Source organism: Anolis carolinensis, chromosome 1 (genome assembly GCF_035594765.1).
Source record: "Anolis carolinensis isolate JA03-04 chromosome 1, rAnoCar3.1.pri, whole genome shotgun sequence".
Lineage (NCBI taxonomy): Eukaryota > Metazoa > Chordata > Lepidosauria > Squamata > Dactyloidae > Anolis > Anolis carolinensis.
In genome coordinates, this window is record NC_085841.1 from 310,346,305 (window position 1) to 310,368,120 (window position 21,816).

At 38.6% G+C, this 21,816-nt stretch overlaps 1 protein-coding gene across 6 annotated transcripts in view; it reads right to left on the bottom strand.

Moving 5' to 3' along the window:
- numb (NUMB endocytic adaptor protein) overlaps positions 1-13,354 on the bottom strand; it is a 92,949-nt gene extending 79,595 nt beyond the window's left edge. For 2 of the 6 annotated variants that reach the window (XM_062968101.1, XM_062968103.1), the window contains exon 1: positions 12,735-13,332. The gene's annotated coding sequence lies outside the window, so the exon portion shown is untranslated. Of the gene's footprint in view, positions 1-12,734 lie in introns of all 6 variants that reach the window. The other 4 variants (XM_062968102.1, XM_062968104.1, XM_062968105.1 and 1 more) reach the window with 4 other exon arrangements.
- Between the last annotated feature and the right edge of the window lie 8,462 nt (positions 13,355-21,816).

Sequence of the window (21,816 nt, forward strand, 5' to 3'; positions counted from 1 at the left end):
AATACATATTTCACTTTCTATTACATGTGCATTACAGATATCTGTATCAAATATTTCAATCCAAGCACTACTGGAAAATTGAGCTATTTATAAAGTCTATGAAAAAGAAAAACGACTTGACCTATATTTATTTATTATATTTATCTTAACAAAGGTTAAGAAAATATGAACAGACTACATGCAATCTTCATTTGTTTTCTGATTCATTTATTTTTGAGGGTATTTTTGTCACCTGATAACTGTGTCAGGCCACAACCTCTCACACATACAGCAGTGACTTTCTTCCCACCTAATCCCAACCTCATCCTTGAATCTGCCTTCACTCACAATACCTTCATTTTCAGCCATGAATCCGTCAAAAATTGTTACCAGCAGTGATGTGACATCTTTTCTGATGCATCTGGATAGGAAAATATGCCCACAAGCAACAACAACAACTTTCTGCAATGTTGTTTCCATCTCTGATCTAGAGCAATAGAAGAGTTTTGGGAAGGGAATTACTATCTTTTCAGTTGTTTCTTCCTTTTCTAATTCTTGTATTCTTTTTCCTTTGAACGGAAAATCAAAAGCAAGTAGAATCAGATAGATTAAAAACCAGAGATAGTTACACACTGAAAGTTATTTTCTTTTTTAAGATACCCTTCAATGTTCCACAAACTAAGGCTTCATTCCTATACATACTTCCTTACAGCTAAGACCCACTAAACTTAGTAGGATTTATGTCTGAGCAAATACATACAGGCTATGGTTCTTACTGCTCTTCTAAAGGAATATGTATTTAATGTGAAAATGAAATGTTTACTAAGAGTTTCCACAGAAAACAGGTAAGAGGTCCAAGATATCAAACATGCTGTTGTTTATTAATAAAGCTTCCCAAAACAGAATTGTGCAAAGCTAGTAGCTCAGTCTCATTAATCTAAACTAGTAGCACATATTGCCGAGAAAAAAAATCATTCTGGGAATGTTGCAGTCGGCAAAAACAGAATTACAAAAAGACAGTACAAGTCATAAGCATACCAACTATGTTTGCATGGGGGAATGGAGGGGGTGATTTAGTGGTTTTCCACAGAAAAACTGAACTCAGCTCTTTCCAACAAGAGACACACACAAAGAAACCAAGCCAACAAAGACTGCTCAAGAAGTGTTTAGACTATTTGCAACTATAGTAGAGTCTCACTTATCCAATATAAAGGACCGGCAAAACGTTGGATAAGTGAAAATGTTGGATAATAAGGAGGGACTAAGGAAAAGCCTATTAAACATCAAATTACATTGTGATTTTACAAGTTAAGCACCAAAACATCACATAAACGCAGTTCAATACACTGTAGCGTTATGTAGTAATTACTGTATTTATGAATTTAGCACCAAAACATTGCAATGTATTGAAAACATTGACTACAAAAACACTGACTACTAAAAGGACGACTGCGTTGGATAATACAGAACATTGGATAAGTGGAGGTTGGATAAACAAGGCTCTACAGTATTTGGCTTAAACAAGGTACACAGAAAGTCAAAACCATTTATAAGGATATTTTCTGACCATATCCCCCAATTATATTTAATTATAACATACATTTGAAAACATTATTTTCCCAACTTTTAAGAGATAGTGCTTGACCCAAAATTGCTACACTGAAAACTCAGTGTCCTGTGCTACTAAATTGCCATGTGACAACAGCAGTTATGTAGTACTAAGTCCACCTCACCCCACTCCATTTTAATTAGAGGGAAAACAGAGCATGAGTTTTACTTACTACAAATTTAACTAGGTATTAGAACAATTGTGCTGTGGGTTTAACTATATGTTATATGCAGTAGTATGTTGTATAAAATTGGCATGCTTCTTATTGTTGAAAATTTGTGCTTAGTAAAATGTAAACAGTAACCCTGAACAATAATCAATACATTATTAAAGTTTATTATTATGTATTTTATTTTCTAATCCATTTTCTGAAGTCATATTTTAATATAGATTTAGCAAGGCCGCAGTCACTAATTCAGGGGTTCACAATCTTTCTGAAGCTATAAGCATATTTCGATTTTTAAATCATGAAGAAGACATAATGACAGAACAGCTGTTGTGGGTGAGTGGTAACTGATCATACTGGCTGGAGATGGGAGATGTTGTCCAACAGCATTTGGAAGTCCATTGTTCACCAGCTTTTAATAGTGTTGTCACCAGTGAAATCCTATACAGATACAAATACAGTAGAGTCTCACTTATCCAACACTCGCTTATCCAACGTTCTGGATTATCCATGCATTTTTGTAGTCAATGTTTTCAATACATCGTGATATTTTGGTGCTAAATTCGTAAATATAGTAATTACTATGTAGCATTACTACATTTTGAACTACTTTTTCTGTCAAATTTGTTGTTAAACATGATGTTTTGGTGCTTAATTTGTAAAATCATAACCTAATTTGATGTGTAATAGGCTTTTCTTTAATCCCTCCTTATTATCCAACATATTCGCTTATCCAACATTCTGCCGGCCCGTTTATGTTGGATAAGTGAGACTCTACTGTATTTAGTTCATGATGAATTTCTAGTGGGGATTAGAGAGAATAAAAATATATATTTTTCAATCACTATCTGAAAGGCCCCAGGGCCTAACAAAAGTAATATAAAGAATGTCATGCAACTGATGCATTCCTTTGATTAAAGCTACATATTCTTCTACGAAGTGGTGATTGTGAACCCAAGCATTATGAATCATTTAAAGCATCAAGTACCTGCATTTTTATTTGAACCCTTAAAGCAACAATTCCACTGACTCCCTCATTTGCTATGCTGATTTTTAAAAGGAGACTAAAAGTTTAGTCTACTCAATAACTTTGCTTCTCACATGCCACTGAAGGACTACGTTCTAGTCGAGAATACACAATCAAATGCTACTGAAGTCTCTTAGTGATTGTAGTTACATCGCCTTCGAGACTATGACTCCTGGCTCTTCAAGTAAATTGAGTACATTTTCCAAGAACAATTTACTGCCTTCTCAGTTTTAGAAAGAACTTTAGCCTTCTGAAGATGCTTACCTGCCCACACTTAAGGCAAAACTTAAGTGTGATTTTAACTCATAGTTATATGTTATTGTTTAGATATTATGATTTGGTTTTTACATGTATGTTTGGCATTGAATTTTGCCACTATTGTGGTGTAAACCACTTTGAGTCCCTCCAGGGATGAGAAAAGCAGTATATAAATACAGTAAATAAATAAATAAAGATTTGGACATGAACACAAGTGTGCACGTAAATCCCATTCTGCAGCACACCAACCATCATTCAGACCTTCACACACATATAAAGCACAAGCATCTGCAGAGAGTCATTTCATCATATTTGGTTGAATGCAGTTATAGAACTCCTCCAAGCAGTAACTTCAGATTCTCTGTAACTATATTCAACTGAGCAGTTGGGAGCGTTTTCAAAAAACATTTTGCTAAAACAGTGGCAAAATTCAAGGAAGGCCTTTTGTACCTGCCCACATTCCTAGATTTTGTCCAATATGCAAGAAGGCAGTGTGTCTACATAGAGTGACAGAGTAAACAGAAATTTTATTAAACTTGAACACTCATCAATATTGGACTTCATGAGGGTGAACAAGCAGAGGGCAAATGAAGAGAAGATAGATGCAATGCTAGTTTTCCTTGAAGAATAGCTTCAAAATAAGAACCACAATGCACTAATTGGCACAAAAAATCCAAAATTTTTGAATGTTTCTTGACATTTACTTTCCCTGAATGCTTATGTGGTGTCAATTTAGATTACCTGCAGCAATCAATCCTGAATCAGTTTGATTTAGGCAAGAACTATGCCTTGGTTACATTGCTTTATAATGCATACTGTTAAATAGCACCCCCAAAGACAGTTTTAGCAGTTCAGCTGCTGCAGGATATGGCAACCAGGTTGCCAATCAGTAAGAACTTTATTTTATATAATGCTGAAAATTATACACTTTTAAAATTTGTTTACCAAACTCTATTCAAGATCCTTCTTTTAACCTGGAAAAACATAAATATGTTGTCAAAGGCTTTCATGGTAGGAATCAATGGGTTGCTCAGAAAACGGGAATTCCTGGCATGAAACAATCAGGGCCAGCTAACACCTCCCAACAAAGGATTCCCCCCAGGCAGGAAGCAACTAGGCTTTGAAGCTGCAAGGCCATTCAATGCTAATCAAGATGGCCAATTGCAACATTTACACTTACCTCAAACAGACAAGAGATTTTTCTCCCACTCTGGACATTCCACAGATATATAAACCCCACTTGCTAGTTTTCAACAGACCTCACAACCTCTGAGGATTCCTGCTATAGATGTGGGCAAAACATCAGGAGAGAATGCTTCTGGAAAATAGCCATACAGCCCGGAAAATTCACAGCAACCCAAAATGTAAATGGTTTAGGGTCTGTGTCTAGTTAATAAGATCTAAACTGCCTGCTACGACCCATTTGTCAAACACACCAGAGAGAGTTTTTTCTTCTGTGTAGCCTCCAAGCTGTAAAATTCATTCCCTCCAGAATTATAACTGACCCCAATCTCTTGGCTTTAGGAAATATATTAAAATATGCCTCTTTTAGCATAGCTTTTTAAATTATCTTATGCATTGTTTTATTGGCTTTATTAGAACTTTTATTTTTATGGTTTTATTCTTCTCCAAGCAATGTTTACAAGGAAAGCAAACAGAACTTCCACCAGATCGTAGAACACAAGTATAGACAAAGATGATTTATGATTTAATGGTGGTTTGAATAAATCCTTTATTCTTCAAAATCAAAAGGTAAAACAAGGTGCTCTATGCATTCAATCCATGTTTGTGTCTCATGGGATCACTGAAAAATGCCATTTTTTACAATTACTCCAAAGAGAGAGCTATAATCTAAGATTTTATCATACTTTGGGGATACTTTATAAATATCATTAAATACACAAGACTCCTTTCTTAAGGTCTGTATTTTCATGCTATGGCAATTCTAAAAAGCATCAGTTCCATATTTTTAAATATATTACAGTCCTGGTAATTGTGGGAAACAGTATCATTTAGGTTTGTTTGGATCAGATATCAAAAATACTTTGTGCCAGACCTAATACTTCAATTGCTAAACACGTATTTGTTAAAATTCTGTTCACTTCCCTATTTGATATGTAAACATTAAATGTGGCAAATAGCTCATAAAGCCTTTGTGATGTTATTCTTTGAGGAGTGCAAAGACACTTCTGCTTTTGGGGATTTAGATACGTGATGTCCTGCAGTGCAGGGTTTTATAGCCTTCCTGAATAAAAATCTATACCCAATATTGCCCATGAAATTCTTGCTTGTTTAAAAATCAGAAAATGCTCCATAAAACAGTTAATACAAATTGAAAATTCAACTTTGTTATTATTCATACTAAACTGAAGCTAAAATGAGGAAGGATATGATTACAGCCTTAAATGAAGAGCAACCTTCTTATGTCCCAACTTGGGTGTCTCTGCCATTCCCCCCCCCCCCCCCCCCCCAATCTTGCTCCTTCCTGTTCCTAGCTCTTGTCATTTAGCTTCCTAACCTTGGTAGCAATTGCCATGTTTCACACTTTCCCAACCTGGTGGCCCTGATGATTCAAACAAAAACTCCCATCAGCCCCAGTCAGCATGTCTAACAATAATAGATTTCTGGAAGAATGTGTTCTAAAAAATCTGGATGTTACCAGATATGAGAAGGATGGTTTAAGGCCTTTTGAGGCACTCCCAGTTTATGAAACGGGAAACATCAGTAATAAAGAGACTAAACTTTGGGTAACTTCATCCAGACTTGAAGTATTTTTCCAAGAAATGTTATGTGATCCAGAAATAATGTAGCTTCTTTTCCAACTTGAAAATATCTTTGCCAACTAACATCTGGACTCCTAAAAACATTTCATTTTTTAAAAAATTGAAATAACCTATTGTGGATTCATCAAGAACCAAAAAGATTTCCCAAGATGGTTCTGGGTTTAATTAAAACATTCAAATTAGATATCTTCTGATTCTAGAGCTAAGAGGCAGAGTGCAGTTTGCAAGAAAGGCTTTTTCCAAGAGCTTATCCAAGGGAATAACCATTTAGCAAAAAAAATGACTTGTTTCTTTTGCCCTATTTCATTAAACAACAGTACACAAAACCATGGAAATAAGTCACATTGTCCAACAGATGTTTCAAGGTGTGAAAACCCCAAACTTTCACATTTTAAAATTACAGAATATTCCATTCACTCATAATGATAATCTACTTCTTGGCCTAAACAAGAGGTGCACATAAAAACTCCCCTGATTATCTGTGATGAGCCAGATGTGACTCAAGCCAAAGAAGTAAGGAAGCTGTTTAAAAGCCTGCTTCCTTTCTAATTTGGTACCCCAAATGATTAATATATATGTGAGCTCTGCTAGCAAAGTTTTTTTCTGGCTAGTAATATCCAGACATATGTGTAAGGTTACAAAGGAGTATTTATTTCAATGGTGCAAATTAACAAGTTTAAAAAAATATTTTGGACTCAATAACAATATATTTTTGAACAAGGTATTGACACTGTTTGTCCAATGCAACCTTTAGGCAATATGCTAAGTTAGCCATGTTTGGTGTGTCTGTAAAAATATACATCTTCTAAGCAAGAAGAATTATTCTGATAAATTAAAGGATTAGAAAATACTTCAAGTACAGTAGTAGTAAGAGTGACACTCCTTGTCACTATGTATTTTCTACTTTAAAAGTGTTCGTGTCTAAGCTAAGGAGACTCCCTCCTGAAAAATAAAATACATTATGTTGATCCTTTTTATTATTTGTACAAAATGCTCTTTGTGTATATGTTCCCCCCATTCATATCAACTTATGGCAACCCCATGAATTTCATAGGGCTTTCTTGCAAAAGAAATATTATGAAATGGTTTTACTATTTCCCTCCTCTGAATAGCCTACAAGAGCTAATATTCATTAGTGGTCTCCCATCAAAGTCCTACATAGCTTCTGAGATCAAGCCTTATTGTGTAACATTTACTTAATCCCTCCCCCCAGCCCACATACTTCAGTTTTTAAAGGGGTAATTTGTTTTTGTATTTTATTCACCAATGTCATTTAGTGTTTCCATAAAGAAGGGCCAAAAAGTTAAAGAATGGAAAAACAGTTCAATAGCACAGTGGAAACATTATACAAATCAGTGCTGTTGTTTCTGTCAAATGTTCAATAGTAGATAGTCTTAAGAGACCGATCTTGATTTTGACTACATAACAAGCCAAAGACTGTATAAGCCAAAAAGATGCTTTAACGTGTAATGTTTTTCTGGAAGGCAGTAACTAGAAACAAATGCCACTGTAATTCTCCTGTACAAACTCCACTTTCTAAAACAGTCTTCTGTATTGAAAATGTCATGTATCCACATGGTGGTTGTTGTGTGCCTTCAAGTCATTTCCAAATTATGATGTGGTTTTCTTGCAAGATTTGTTCAGAGGGCTATGTCCTTGCCTTCCTCTGAGGCTACAAATGTGATTTGCCCAGCTTCGCCCAAAGGAATGTCCTGGCTAGGCAGGAATTCAAATCCTGGTTTCTAGAGTCATAGCCCAACACTCAAACTACTACACCACACTGACATCGATGCTGGGACCAAAAAGATTTAAGGCAGGGGTCCTCAAACTTTTAAAGCAGAGGGCCGGTCCACAATCCTTCAGACTGTGGAGGGGCCAAATTATCATTTGGAAAAAAAGGACAAATTCCTATGCACACTGCGCATGTCTTATTTGTAGTGCAAAACAACAACAATGAAAGAACAATACAATATTTAAAAATGAAAACAATTGTAACCAGCATAAACCTATTAGGATTTCAATAGGGAGTGTGGGCCTGCTTCTGGCCAATGAGATAGTCAAATGAATTAGGATTGTTGTTGTTGTGTGCCTTCAAGTCATTTCAGACTTTGGGAGAGCCTAGGTCTAAAAATTATTTATTTATTCATTTACTACATTTATTTATTACATTTATATCCCGCCCTTCTCACCCCAAAGGGGACTCAGAGCAGCTGTATGTACATACAATATATTATATTATTAGCATAGCACAATATTAGCATATATTACTATATTAACTATACCACTATACTGTAATATTATATGTAATATATAACATATAATTAATATTATTATATGGTTTTATTAGTATTATATTGTATAACATTATAATATTATTATAAATATTATATGCATATACAATATATTATATTATTAAAAATGATATAAAATATATTATAAAACTGAGGGCAGGGGCCAGGTAAATGACCTTGGAGGGCCGCATCCGGGCCCCGGGCCTTAGTTTGGGGACCCCTGATTTAAGGGAAGCACCTTATCACAACCAGATATCCCTTTGTAAATGCACTGTGCTAAAAGATTGAAGGGAACAGAGAAGGAAAGATTTGAAGGTGTGACAACCCACTTTAAAAAAAACAACCAACAATCTACTAGAAACTCTTTTAAAAACCTTATAAAATTAATGGCAAGGTTGTATAAATCTTATGTATTAAAGAGTTCTGGATGACAACAACATCAAGACAATAAGATACATCCTTTCACAGTGAGTACTCAAAAATGCTAAAATTTAAATTCATTCAACCTTTGAAATAGAAGACTTGAGTCCACATTCTTTTTAGAAGTTCTCTCAAGAGCTACCGAAAACAGTACATACAAAACCAATAGTATTTTATAATTGTAATTTGAATCCACATTAAGCTACTTCTGAAAAACCTGCTCACTTGTTTTATGCCCATTCAACAGACTGAAAAAAAGAATGAGACTGAAAAGATTTTTTAAAAGAATGTTATCAAAGAGCTGAATACCTACTACTCAGACTCAATGATTTCATCCCATCATACATAAGATTTCCTTCAACCAAAGCCCAGCAGGAATAAGAGACAAGACAAAGTTCAGATTATGTATCCGTTATCTGAAGATGTGAAACGCTCCAATACTGTCTACACAGATAGCCAAAATAGTTACAGCTTTGGTTTCTTATTGTTTCAATGTTCACAAAGTTTATTTCCTGCACAAAATTATGAAAAGGTATTGTATAAAATCACCATCAGGCCACATGTATAAGGTGTACATTAAGCATAAATGTATTTCTTGTTTAAGCTTGGGTCACATCTCCAAGATATTTATATACTGATACAGGCATTCCAAAATCCGGGGGGGGGGGGGGGGGGGATCCCAAACACTTCTGGTCCCAAGCAGTGACAGTGGGAGATGGGACTTTTATCAGCAATTCCCCACTACCATTCCCAACCCTCCTGCCTTCATGTAAGCGTGCAGCTACATTGTCAAATTAATGCAGCTTGGCACTTTAACCATCATTGCTCAATGCTATGGAATCATGGGACTTGCAGTTCCCCAGGGTCTTGTGCTTTCTCTGCCAAAAAGTACTGGTGCCTCCCCCAAACTACAACTCCCAGAATCATAGGATTGAGTCATAGTCTTTAAAGCACTGTCAAACTGCATTAATGTTGTGGATAGTAATCCTGTTGTGGAATTTAAATTACTGTTTTTTAATGTTGTGAGCCACTTTGCATCCCAATCAAGATAAAAGTGGGATATAATAATAATAATAATAATAATAATAATAATAATAATAAATACTGCAACTCTGCAATTCTAAGACACACTTTTCCTCATACAAACATCTCTAAAAACACAGTGTGTCTTAGAATGGCAGGTGCTTATATATACAGAGAGAGAGAGAGAGAGGGAGGAAGAGAGGGAAAGCTTTTTTCTCTTGGTACTGAACTTAGTGTGCGTCTAACAATTTAAAAAAATACAGTATTATAACAAAGTAAATGGGATTTGGGAGAGGCTGTAGTTTTTCAATATAGGTATCATTGTTTTTAAATATGACAAAAGATTTCATGGTTTTTAAATTTTATAACCATATTTAAATAATAATAATAATAATAATAATAATAATAATAATAATAATAAATTTGACAGTGTAGATGCACCCTTAGCAATACAGCATCTAAAACCCTATACCATAGGCATGGGCAAATTTCAAACCCCCGGATGTTTTGGACTTCAACTCCAGCTGTTAGGAATTGTGGGAGTTGAAGTCCAAAATATCTGGAAGGCAGATGTTTGCCAATGCTTAGCAATACAGCAGCCAAGTTTCTATAACAGGAGAAAGGTGGTGGGACAAAATAATAATAATAATAATAATAATAATAATAATAATAATAATAATAATAATAATAATATAGCAATAATCATTTTGAGGTAAATCAAATAATGATTATGATTATTTAAAATAGATCAGTGGTTCTCAACCTGTGGGTCCCCAGATGTTTTGGCCTTGAACTCCCTGAAATCCTAACAGCTGGTAAACTGACTGGGATTTCTGGGAGTTGTAGGTCAAAACACCTGGGGAGCCACAGGTTTAGAACCACTCAAATAGATGATGAAGAATAGATGTCCCCTTACAAAACAGCATCCAGGGGAAAAGGAACTGGCTGCCAAAAAAAGGCAGGAGCCGCTCTGAGGAAGGAAGGAAAGATAGCCAGTTAGTGGGTTGCTGTAAGTTTTCTGGGCTGTGATGTATGGCCATGTTCCAGAAGTATTATCTCCTGACGTTTCACCTGCATCTATGGCAGGCATCCTCAGAGATTGTGAGGTTAGTTGAAAACTAGACAAGAGGGGTTTATGTATCTGTGGAAAGTCCAGGGTTGGAGAAAGAACACTTGTCTGTTTGAGGCAGATTAATGTAGCAATTAATCACCTTGACTAGCACTGAATGGCCTTGCAGATTCAAAGCCTGGCTGCTTCTTGCCTGGGGGAATCCTTAGCTGGCCCTGATTGTTTCATGTCTGGATTCCCATTTTCTGAGTGTTGTTCTTTATTTACTGTCCTGATTTTGGAGTTTTTCTGTTGAAATTGTCCACATGCTTGTGGATTTCAATGGCTTCTCTGTGTAGTCTGACATGGTGGTTGTTGTTAGGGTGACCCAGCATTTGTGTTCTCAAATAATATGCTGTGTCCACGTTGATTCATCAAGTGCTTTGCTATGGCTGACTTCTCTGGTTACAGTGCCTTTCCTGTTCCTTGATTCGTGTTTAGACAATGCTGCGTTTGGTGGTCCGTGTAGACTTGTCCACAGCTGCACAGTATATGGTAGACTCCTGCAGATGTGAGAGGATCCCTCTTGTCCTTTGCTGAACGCAGCATTTGTTGGATTTTCTTAGTGTGTCTGTAGATAGTCTGTAGGTTGTTTCTCTTCATCAGCTTTACTATGCAGTCAGTGGTTCCCTTGATGTATGGTAAGAACACGTTTCCTCTGGGTGGATCTTTTTCTTTACTCTCGTGGCTTGTTCTTGGTCTTGCAGCACTTCTGATGTCTGTGATGAAGTATCCATCGGCTTGTAGAACCCGGTTTAGGTGGTTCAGTTCACCTTGGAGGAGGTGGGGTTTGCAGATTCTTTTTGCACAGTCTGTCAGGGTTTTGATTGTACTTCTTTCTATACTTGGGTGATGGTTGGAGTTTTTATATAGGTATCTATCTGTGTGTGTAGGTTTTCTGTAAAATGTGTGGCCCAATTGTGGTTTGGGTTTGCAGATGACTAGGATACCTAGAAATTGCCATTTTGTGAATAGGTTGTTTGGGTGGATGCTATTGAGGTGGTCCAGGAACTTGTTTAGTTCTTCTTCTCCATGGCTCCAAATGGTGAAGGTGTCATCCACAAATCTGAACCATATAGTGGGCTATTTTGTTGCTGTTTCCAAGACTTGTTTTTCAAAGTGTTCCATGCAGAAATTTGTTATGACTGTGGCTACTCCATCTTTCTGTTCATAGAATAGGTTGTTTCCTCCCAGAAACACAGCCAAAAAAAAAAAATGGGTGGGGGGTTGAAACTTCTTTAGGAAATCATGAAGAATAGTTCCATAATGCAAACTAATTTAGAAATCAGGTTCCATCGATAAACTTCAGTGGACACTCAAGACAGATAAACTTCAGTGGACACTCATGGGAATTTGCTTAACCAGTTAAAATTCATGAGTAAACCGGGTTTTTTTTTTAAACCTGAAAATTTTCAGGGAGGGTATGAACCCCTAAAACCCCCCTTGGCTACAGCCCTGTTTCCTCCTCAGCTTCCCTATGCAGTCAGTGGTTCCCTTGATGTCTTTACTCTCGTTGCTTGTTCTTGGCCTTGCGGCTCTTCTGATGTCTGTGGTGGAGTAGCTACTGGCCTGTAGGTCCCAGTTTAAGTGGTTCAGTTTACCTTGGAGGTGGTGGGGTTCGCAGATTATTTTTGCATGGTCTGCCAGGGCTTTGATTGTGCTTCTTTTTTGACTTCGGTGATGGGGAATTCCAGACAGGAAACAATCAGGGCCAGCTAACACCGCCCAACAAAGTATTATCCCAGACAGGAATCAGCCAGGCCTTGAAGCTGTAAGGCTTTTAAACGCTAATGAAGGTGATTAATTGCAGCATTCACACTTGTGTCCAACAGACAAGAGTTATTTCTCCCACCCTTCCACAGATATATAAACCTCCCTTGCCTAGTTTCCAACAAACCTCACAACCTCTGTGGATGTGGGCGAAACGTCAGGAGAGAATGCTTCTGGAATATGGCCATACAGCCCGGAAAACTTACAGCAACCCTGTGATTCCGGCCATGAAATCCTTCGACAACACATTGAAAGCCAGTTAGTTGGCAGCCTTCCTTGAAAAAAGAAAATGAAGAATACCTCTCAGCGAACGAAGCAGAGGAAGCCGGGCCTAGCCCTGCTGCGAGGGAGAGGCCACTCCTGAGGGAAGTGCGGACGCCGTCCGAGGCCTCCGGGCCGAGAGCGAGCAGGACTTTGGGCGGAGGACGCCCTCCTTCCTTCCTTCCTTCCCTCAGGGCTCCTCGCCCGCCTGAATTCCTGGGCAGCCCCTTTCAACCGGGGTTCTCTGTGAGACTGCTGCTGCTTCTTCTTCTCTCGCCTTGACTCCCTCGATTTCTTCACTCCCTTCTTCCCCTCAAGACGCCCTCACTCGCTCTCTCGCTCCTTTATCCCTTCCTTCTTCCCTCTTGGAGTCCCACCGCGCTGCCCGCGGCGCCGGAGGCGAGGCACCTTCGCCCTCTTCCTCTCAATTTCTCTCTCCTTCGAGCCCGGGCCTCCGGAGCCCTTTCCTCTCAGAGCGGCCCCACCCCGGAGAGTTCCCCGGGCCCAGCCGGCCTCTCGCTCGCTCGCCCGCTCTCACCTGCTCCCCGCAGCCGCCTGCTTGCCTGCCTGCTTCCCTTCAGCGCCTCCTCAGCAGCCAAGCCGCCCGCGGCCGCCCCCTCCTCCCTGGCAACAGAGCCCGCCTCCTTCTCCCCCCTCGCCTTCCCCGCTCCCGGGTTGGCTGACTCTGAAGCTGTTCCTCGTCACCATTGGGGAGCCGTCTACGCCTGTCAAAAATCAGCCCCCGCCTCTTTTTTTCAGGGCGTTTTGATTTACTCCGGAGCTCCCCCTTCGCCCGCCCGCCCTCCCGTATTGGTTCAAATTCAAGACGCGACGGCTGGGATAGGTCGAAAGAGGAGACATCGTGACACATGTCCCCGCCTCCTGGTACAGGTTGGGCTATAAGTACCCCGCACAGTTTGGTTGCACGGTAGAGAGGGAAGAAGTTCAGAGAGCTTAGGGGTTGTCTTTCATATTATTCAGAACATCAAGGCAGAAGATCCCAGTATCTGCCTGGAAATGGCAGGGCCCTTCCACACAGCCATATATCCCAGAATATCAAGGCAGAAAATCTCACAATATCTGCTCTGAACTGGGATATATGGTAGTGTGGACTCGTGGCCCTTCCACACAGCCAAACAATCCAGAATAGCAAGGCTGTAAATCACACAATATCTGCTTTGAACTGGGATATATGGCAATGTGGGCTCAGGACCCTTCCACACAGTCATATAACCCAGACTATCAAGGCAGAAAATCCCACAATATCTGCTTTGAACTGGGCTATCTGAGTCCACAGTCCGATAATGTGAGATTTTCTGGCCTGATATTCTGAGATACACAGCTGTGTGGAAAGGCCCAATATTGTGGAGTTCAAGCAGTTTTTGACACCACTGCTTGAACTGCCATGGCTCAAGGCATCAGTACTCTTTGGCAGAGGATGTGATCAAGACCTTGTAAAACTACAACTCCCATTATTCCATAGCATTGGGCCATGGTAGTTAAAGTGGTGCCAAAGTATTTTAATTCTAGAGTGTAGATTTACTTCCTGTGCTGATGGAAGAAAACACATTTGTCCTGAAGTGCCTCAGCTTGATGTTTTATCGTATTATGTTATTATCACATACTGCATGCTAAATATATGCTACATCCAAAACTAAGACTCTTGGGATCTTCTGAGAATCATGAAACTTGGAAGTTGTCTCTAGAAGTGCCACAGGCCCCCTTGAAGTGGAAAACCATGTCCACAAAGCTTTTTGATCAACCCGCTGAAATTTCTTTCTTGGCAGCTGAAATTAATTCCCACCTTTTCTGCTGCAATTTCCTTTAAAGGAGTTTGACCCTATCCATCTACTTTTCACTATCCTAACAAAAGGGAAATGGGCAATTTGAAAATTTAATTGCTGTAGTGAATTATTAAAAGTCCTAGTGATTGATGAAAGTTGTGTCAGAATGTATGATTTGTGAGAGGAACCAGGCCATTAAATAATAGCACGATATCTGCTGCCTTTGAGCTATTTAGGCCCACTACAGCTCAGATAATCATCAGGTGCTCTGCAAAACGGAGCGAATGGGGTTCAGCCGCCTTCAGGGACAGCAGTGGGAGGAGCACAAAATTGATTATCTATGGGTACATCTACACTGTAGAAATAATGCAGTTTGACACCACTTGAACTGCCCTGGCTCAATGCTGTGGAATCCTGGGAGTTGTAGTTTGGAAAGGCATCAGCACTCCTTAGAGGAGGCTAAAGGCCTTGTCAAACTACAACTCCTGTGATTCCATAGCATTGAGCCAGGGCAGTTAGGGTGGTGTCAAACTGTAATAATTCTGCAGCATAACTGCACTTCATTATGGTAATAAAAGACCAAGTGCATAATTGAAAACCAACTGATGAGATCTGAGCAATGTTCATGTTTGAGCTGCTCTTTCTGAGCATCTAAGTGTCTTCTGCTCTAATTTTCTTTCCGTTTTTCCCATAAGCTGACTGCAGGGGATACTTGAGAATTTTTTTAAAGGGCAACCCAATCTGGAATTAGATTTGCTTCTGATGTTATAACAGGTCCTACAGTGTGAAAGTAGAAGTACAATACAGTTGCTGAAAGCCTCTTCCCAGCGTGTTCATATACAGAACTAGTCCTGAAGTAGGCAGCGCTCCAAATGTTTCTGCAATGCAACATTTGGCTTAGGACTATTTATGTGCTGATTGTTCTAACAAAAAGACACAGGACTGTATGAATGGCATGTAGGCATTTGAGTTCTACAGCCACCTAGAAATAAACTCTGACATGTGTAAAACAAATATATTGTCAAATGCTTACAAGTATCTGATGAAGAAAGGAAACAAGGAACGGCTGTCAGGGTGAACAAAGGAAATTTGTAAGCCAACACAAGAAAGAGACAGCATATCGTAGTATACGTGTCTACTTGGAATGCATTTACACCAGTGGTTCTCAACCTGTTGGTCCCCAGATGTTTGATCTTCAACTTCCAGAAATCCTAACAGTTGGTAAACTGGCTGGGATTTCTGGGAGTTGTAGGCCTAAACACCTAGGGACCCACAGGTTGAGAACCACTGATTTACACTGTCAAATTAATTCAGTTTAACACCACTGTAATTGTTATGGTTCAATGCTATGGAATCCTGTGATTTGTAGTTTTGTGAGGTACCAGCATTCTGTGGCAGAGAAGACTGAATAGCTAGGGATTCACAGCTTCTATGAATCCATAGCATTGAGCCTTGGTAGCTGAAGTGGTGTCAAACTACATTAATTCAACAGTGGTACTCCGAGGTAAGCTTAATTGATTCAACAGGGTTTGTTCCCACGTATACAAAATTTCAGTCATAAGAAATCAAGAGTGTATATTTTTATCCTTGGTTGTTTTGACTTAATAGAAGTGAAAAGAAAACCTTCATTTTAGCACTTAATGCTTTAAGTATGGTATTATCTTAATTTGCTAAAACAGAAGACCAATGGACAGTGTCAAGTACGATTAGTTTTCACTTTTACAAGTGGTATTATATCCCTTTCCAATTATGTCCATATATGTTTATGTTCTCTTATACTTGCACACAAACCTGCATCACAAAGCCCTTTTGGAACCGGATAGCATCCCTAAGCATACATCAATCTGTAACAGGCTGTTACTTTAAGATAAAATTGGTGGTACTAAAATAATTTTTAAATGGTTATACTTTAAATTCTCTCCCTCCACCTTTCAGATTTAAGCCTATTTCCTAGTTGGTATTCTTTAGCTGAATCAAGGGATTAATTATCCTAATTGCAGAAGACTGAGTGGGATCTTGTTTTTGCTGACAGGAAAATTCAGATAAGGCATTGAGCTTTAAACCTGCATGCCAACAAAAAAGACATTATCATGTGTCATGGTGTGACCTCAGAGGTGATAAATTACAGTAGCTATAGTATGAATTAAGATTATTATCACAAGTTAAGGAACTTCAGCAGAAATTAGATGAATCTGATATATTCAACAATAATAGGTGCAATTATTTTCAGTTTTTAAAATGCCTTCTCAACATATACAGTATAGTAGCTTTTAGTTCTTTTACACTAATGTTTCCTGTACTTATTTTCTTTTAATGAGAAGGGGCGGCATGGGATAACACTTTAACTTGTATATTGATGATCCTTTAAAAAGTTCAGTTTGGAATATCTTCATCTTAAAATATAAAAACCTCAAAGTAGAAACAAAATTCCAACACTGGCAAAGATTGAGACTGGGTGATTTAGTCCTAGCTTCTAATTAGGTTTGTCCATTACTGCATTATGAGTTCAGCACTGGGAGAACAATAGAGTAGTACTCAGTGACTGAGACTAGGAATTGGATACCTGAAAGGCTGTTTGTCTCCGCTTGGGACTGTCGGCATATTAAAATCTGATTCAGCTTTCTCATGACGCCCCCACCATCCTAGATGCAGTTAGTAGCTACAACTAAAAAAAAAACCCCTATTTGATAGTGACATTATAGCTGTGAATGCTCTCCTCTGGGAAAATAATTTGGTTTGTATTTCAATATGATTTTGACTCCAAAGCTTTTCAAATTTCCCAGGCTTTTTCATTTTATTCATATTGCTTTCATGGTACTTGTGTTTATTTTTGTGGACCACTATAAATACTTTTGTTCTGTAGTGTCAAATACTACAGTAATGTTTTGTTTCAATTTACTATCATTTTCCTTTTGCTTGACCCACAATCCTCAGAGGGATATCAGGTAGGAACACAAGTGTCTTCTCCCAAACTCTGGACCCCCATTCCCAGAGTAGTTAGAGCAATGGTTCTCAACATGTGGGTCCCAAATGTTTTGGCCTTCAACTCCCAGAAATCCTAACAGCTGTTAAAGTGCCTGGGATTTCTGGGAGTTGTAGGCCAAAACACCTAGGGACCCACAGGTTGAGAACCACTGGGTTAGAGGCTTCCTTGCTGTCTTTTTATAGGCAGAATTAGTTGTTCTATTGTTGTTGTGGCTGCCCTTTCCTTAGCAGAAAAGGACCTTTCACATGCTGTTATTTAAATGTATTCTTATTTTTAACGGCTATACTTTTAATTGATTTGAATTTTATTGATAGCTTAATTACACTTTTATTTATTTTATATGTAAATATTTTAACTTATGAAAGCTGCCTTGAGTCCCACCCAGGGTGCATCTACATTGCAGAAATAATGCAGGCAAATAATACCTCAAATAATGTGTGACATTAACATATATGATCCCAGTGTCTTTTGGCTGAGAGAGCGTGCAGGTTTTTGTTTTGTTGTTGTTTTATCTCAGAGGATTTGGTAGGAGGCCACTATTAAATTTTACAGCACATACTCAGCATGCATTGATCTCAAGTTCACCTCATGGCATTTCCAGTTAAACCGTGTCTGATATGGCTGAGAAAGATTTCTGCCTTGGGCTCGAGAGAGCTTTGGTCCATCTGAGCAGACAATACAGAGCTAGAGGGACCACAGCTCTGACTCAGTTTCTATCGCTTCATTCACTCACACTGCAATGATCTCTCTTTTTCAAGTGAAGGAAAGCATATTGGAGAGAAAGGCTTTGGAAAGCCTGCCTAGAGATGCCAAGATTATCTATAACATAATTAAGTTAATAAAGACACGAGAACTCTCCTTGTTGGCCCTAGTATATTGCCAATAATATAATTTGCAATAATAACATTCAGCTACCACAATCCTTTTGTTCAGTACAGGATCAGAGTGCAGAAAGGCAGGTTCATTTGCAGATACTGTATACTTGCACATAGTAATTCTGTAGTGCAGTTTCTCTCTGTTTTATTATCTGAATTTCCCCCCTCATACACTTCTCCCACCCATCCTCTTAAAAGTAAGAAGCTTGGAGTCTCCAAGTCTGAGGCTTTGTCTTTAGTCACCGGCTATTTTTACACTGCAGATAGTATCTTTTTAGTATCACCAAGCAAGCAATTCTTAGATGTCATGTTCTGTGAGCATCAAATCAGCTTTAATACATCTAACTGGAACAGGGGGGAAACCCACCACCCTACACGAGTCCCTTGTGAATGAAATCTGGCAGCTTAGCTGCAGATCGCTTCATATACATATAAATGCACATGCTGTGTTTAAGTATAATTTCAGATTTATCTTGTGTATCCGAAGCAGGAAGGGCATTTTCAAGCCTCTTTCTCAGTACGATTGTATCTCACAGCGGATCTAGGTTGGTTTATTATGTACAGATGATGTTATTAATCCATTTCAATTAGACTGGCCAAATTTAGATAAAGCTCATTTTCTCAGTGGAACCCTGTGTACATGATAACCAGGATTAAGGGTCACAAACAAACAGAGAATGGGAAAATCCTGGAGAGGGAGAGATGGAAAGAGAGCACACACTAGCTGTGGCTGGAGATAAGCCAAGATCTCAGATAAGGGAAGCTTCATTGATTGAGTGAGGGCATTCATAGGGATGGAGGGCAGAGGGGGGAGCGCAGCGGGCTCTTGAGAAACAGCCTTTTGAACAAGCTCTGGGTCTGGCTATCTAGCAGGGGATGTTACAGCAACTACAATAGAGAGCAGATTGCACAATCCTGCCCAGTGTCCTCATGCACTGCTGATATACTGGTTGTTGTGGAGCTGAATGGAGAGGTTTGTCAAGGCCTCCTTTTTTATGGAAGTCTGTAAGAACAAGCATGGAAATGTTCTGCTTCCATAATAGGCTGTTGCTTTTGGCAGCACAGCAAAAGTGACAAGGCAGGATTCAAGCTGCTAACAAAGTGGGAGAAACGTCAAAGAAGGGGTGATAAATCAGCACCAGACTGTAATTGTTCTAAAGGAGCAGTATCATTTCTGTCCTACTTGTATGCGTACACATAAATACACCATACACTGTTAATATGTGCACACATATGGTCAGCACACATAGTAATGATGTGTAAATTCTTAGATTATGCTCCTTTATGGCATGCAAAATGTTAAGACCTCGTACTTTAAAAGACTATATATATTTGGGGTCTTTGAGCTTTATGTGCCTTGGTTTCTCCCACTCTGTATACCAGGGATGAACAGCTATGGAAGGCTAGGTGACAACAGCATTAGATCTCCCAAAACCCTGCACCCACTCGTAATTGCCCCCAAATGACCTTTAAGGGATGTGGCAGCATTTTTACCATGTTTGGGGGCCTTTCTGCACTATTTTAGCCCCAGGGGAGGGAGTCTCTTCCTATTTGCGTCCTGATTCAAATAAAGGTTATATAAATTAGCTCAAGGGCCAAAATGTCATTACAGTTTGGTGTGGGGGCTCCAAATGTAGTGGATATTTTCCCCACATCCCCTAGAGGAGCAAACAAAAAAAATGACCCAAGGGAGGCATACTTTGCTCATTCCTGCTCATTTTACATAATACAGTGCAAATATATGTATTTGGTTAGTAGAATATACTCAGTATAATTAAAAGCTTGTCACTTTTGCTTGAAATATGTAAGACTATGAAAATGATGAACAGCCACAGTATTGAGGGACTAACTTTGTATAATATACAAAAAAACACTAGTTTTGTTTCATCTGAAGACATACATAGATATTCCCATTTGCTATGGGAATGAACGTTTGAAAGGGTCTTTCTCTTCTGCACACACTCAAGTGAAATAATTTCTCATTAATTGTCAGGTATTTGTTCTTGTTTTTAAAGGTCTGTATGGCTTGAGTACCTGAATAGTTTCCTATCTCTGGTAGGGGAGGTTTGCATTAAACTCTTGAACAGCAGAAATATATTAGTTATGTGTTGCCAAAAAAAATACACCCATTTGCATTAGATTTTTATATGTTAGATAGATATAAATTAAGAATTATCCTCATAGATAGTAATTCTCATGACTCCCACAGAAAAGAAAGAAAAGCTATGACCAGATGGCCTGTGAGATTGAGGACCAATTTTGTTTTTAGGAGCTAACTCCAGGATTTCTCATTTATCTTCTACATCTTATGTCTTTGTTTTTAAACTGACATTGGACAGCCTGTTCTGGCCTCAACATATGCTGCCTTCAGCTATATATTTATCCAGACAGTCAACTCAAGCTAGCTACTTCATGCTATATTTCATTTTGAAACTCAATATCATCAACTAAAAAAGGAGACAATGAATGATGGAGCAAGTAGAAAGATTAAGAAGTATGATGAGAAGTCTGGGGACATCAGCTAGTAGAAAGATATTAAAGATGAAGATCTGTTAGGGACAACGAATCAAACATACACACAAGGGATCAGTTCTAATCAGTTTATAACAAGCAAACCTGTAACACAGATAGATTTACAACTTAGGGCAACAGACCATAATAGAAATAGCTTGTTGGGATCAAGAACCATAGTCTGTAAATAGGACATGTCATCTTGAATGACAGGGCCCTTTGAGATATGACAATACCCTATGAAATGCCTTCCCCAGAGGAGTCCAACTAGATCCAATACTTAGCTTTCAAATGCTAAGTTCTTGATTTTCTGCTTTCATTACTGTTTTTTATTATTTGTAATTTCAAATTATACTTTAGCTATTATGCAATGATGCCTGAGTAGGAAACTACTCTGGTTTCTTCTGAATAAATGTAGTATAGGTTGAGCATCCCTTATCTGGAAATCCAAAATACAGTACTCCAAAACCTGGCATTAGCCACATGGAGGCCTAAGATAGTGACACATTTAACTTTCTGTGTATAACACTGACTTTAGGCTATGTATATAAGAAACAAATTAATTTTGTGTTTACATATCTCTAAAATATCTCATTATGCCCATATTTGGAAAGACAGGTAGAGTAGAGTCTCCCTTATCCAACATAAACGGGCCGGCAGAACACTGGATAAGTGAAAATATTGGATAATAAAGAGAGATTAAGGAAAAGCCTATTAAACGTCAAATTACGTTATGATTTTACAAATTAAGCATCTGAACATCATGTTTTACAACAAGTCTGCTACTTGTTTGGGAGTGTGGCTGCACTAGTGTTGTTATTGGGCGTGTTGGCTCGCTGCGCATTGCTACTTAGAGAAACAGCTGTGGATTCGGGCGGGAGGCAGACTGCGTTGGATAATACAGAATGTTGAATGAGCAAAAGTTGGATAAGCAACATTCTACTGTATTCTGAAATCCAATATAC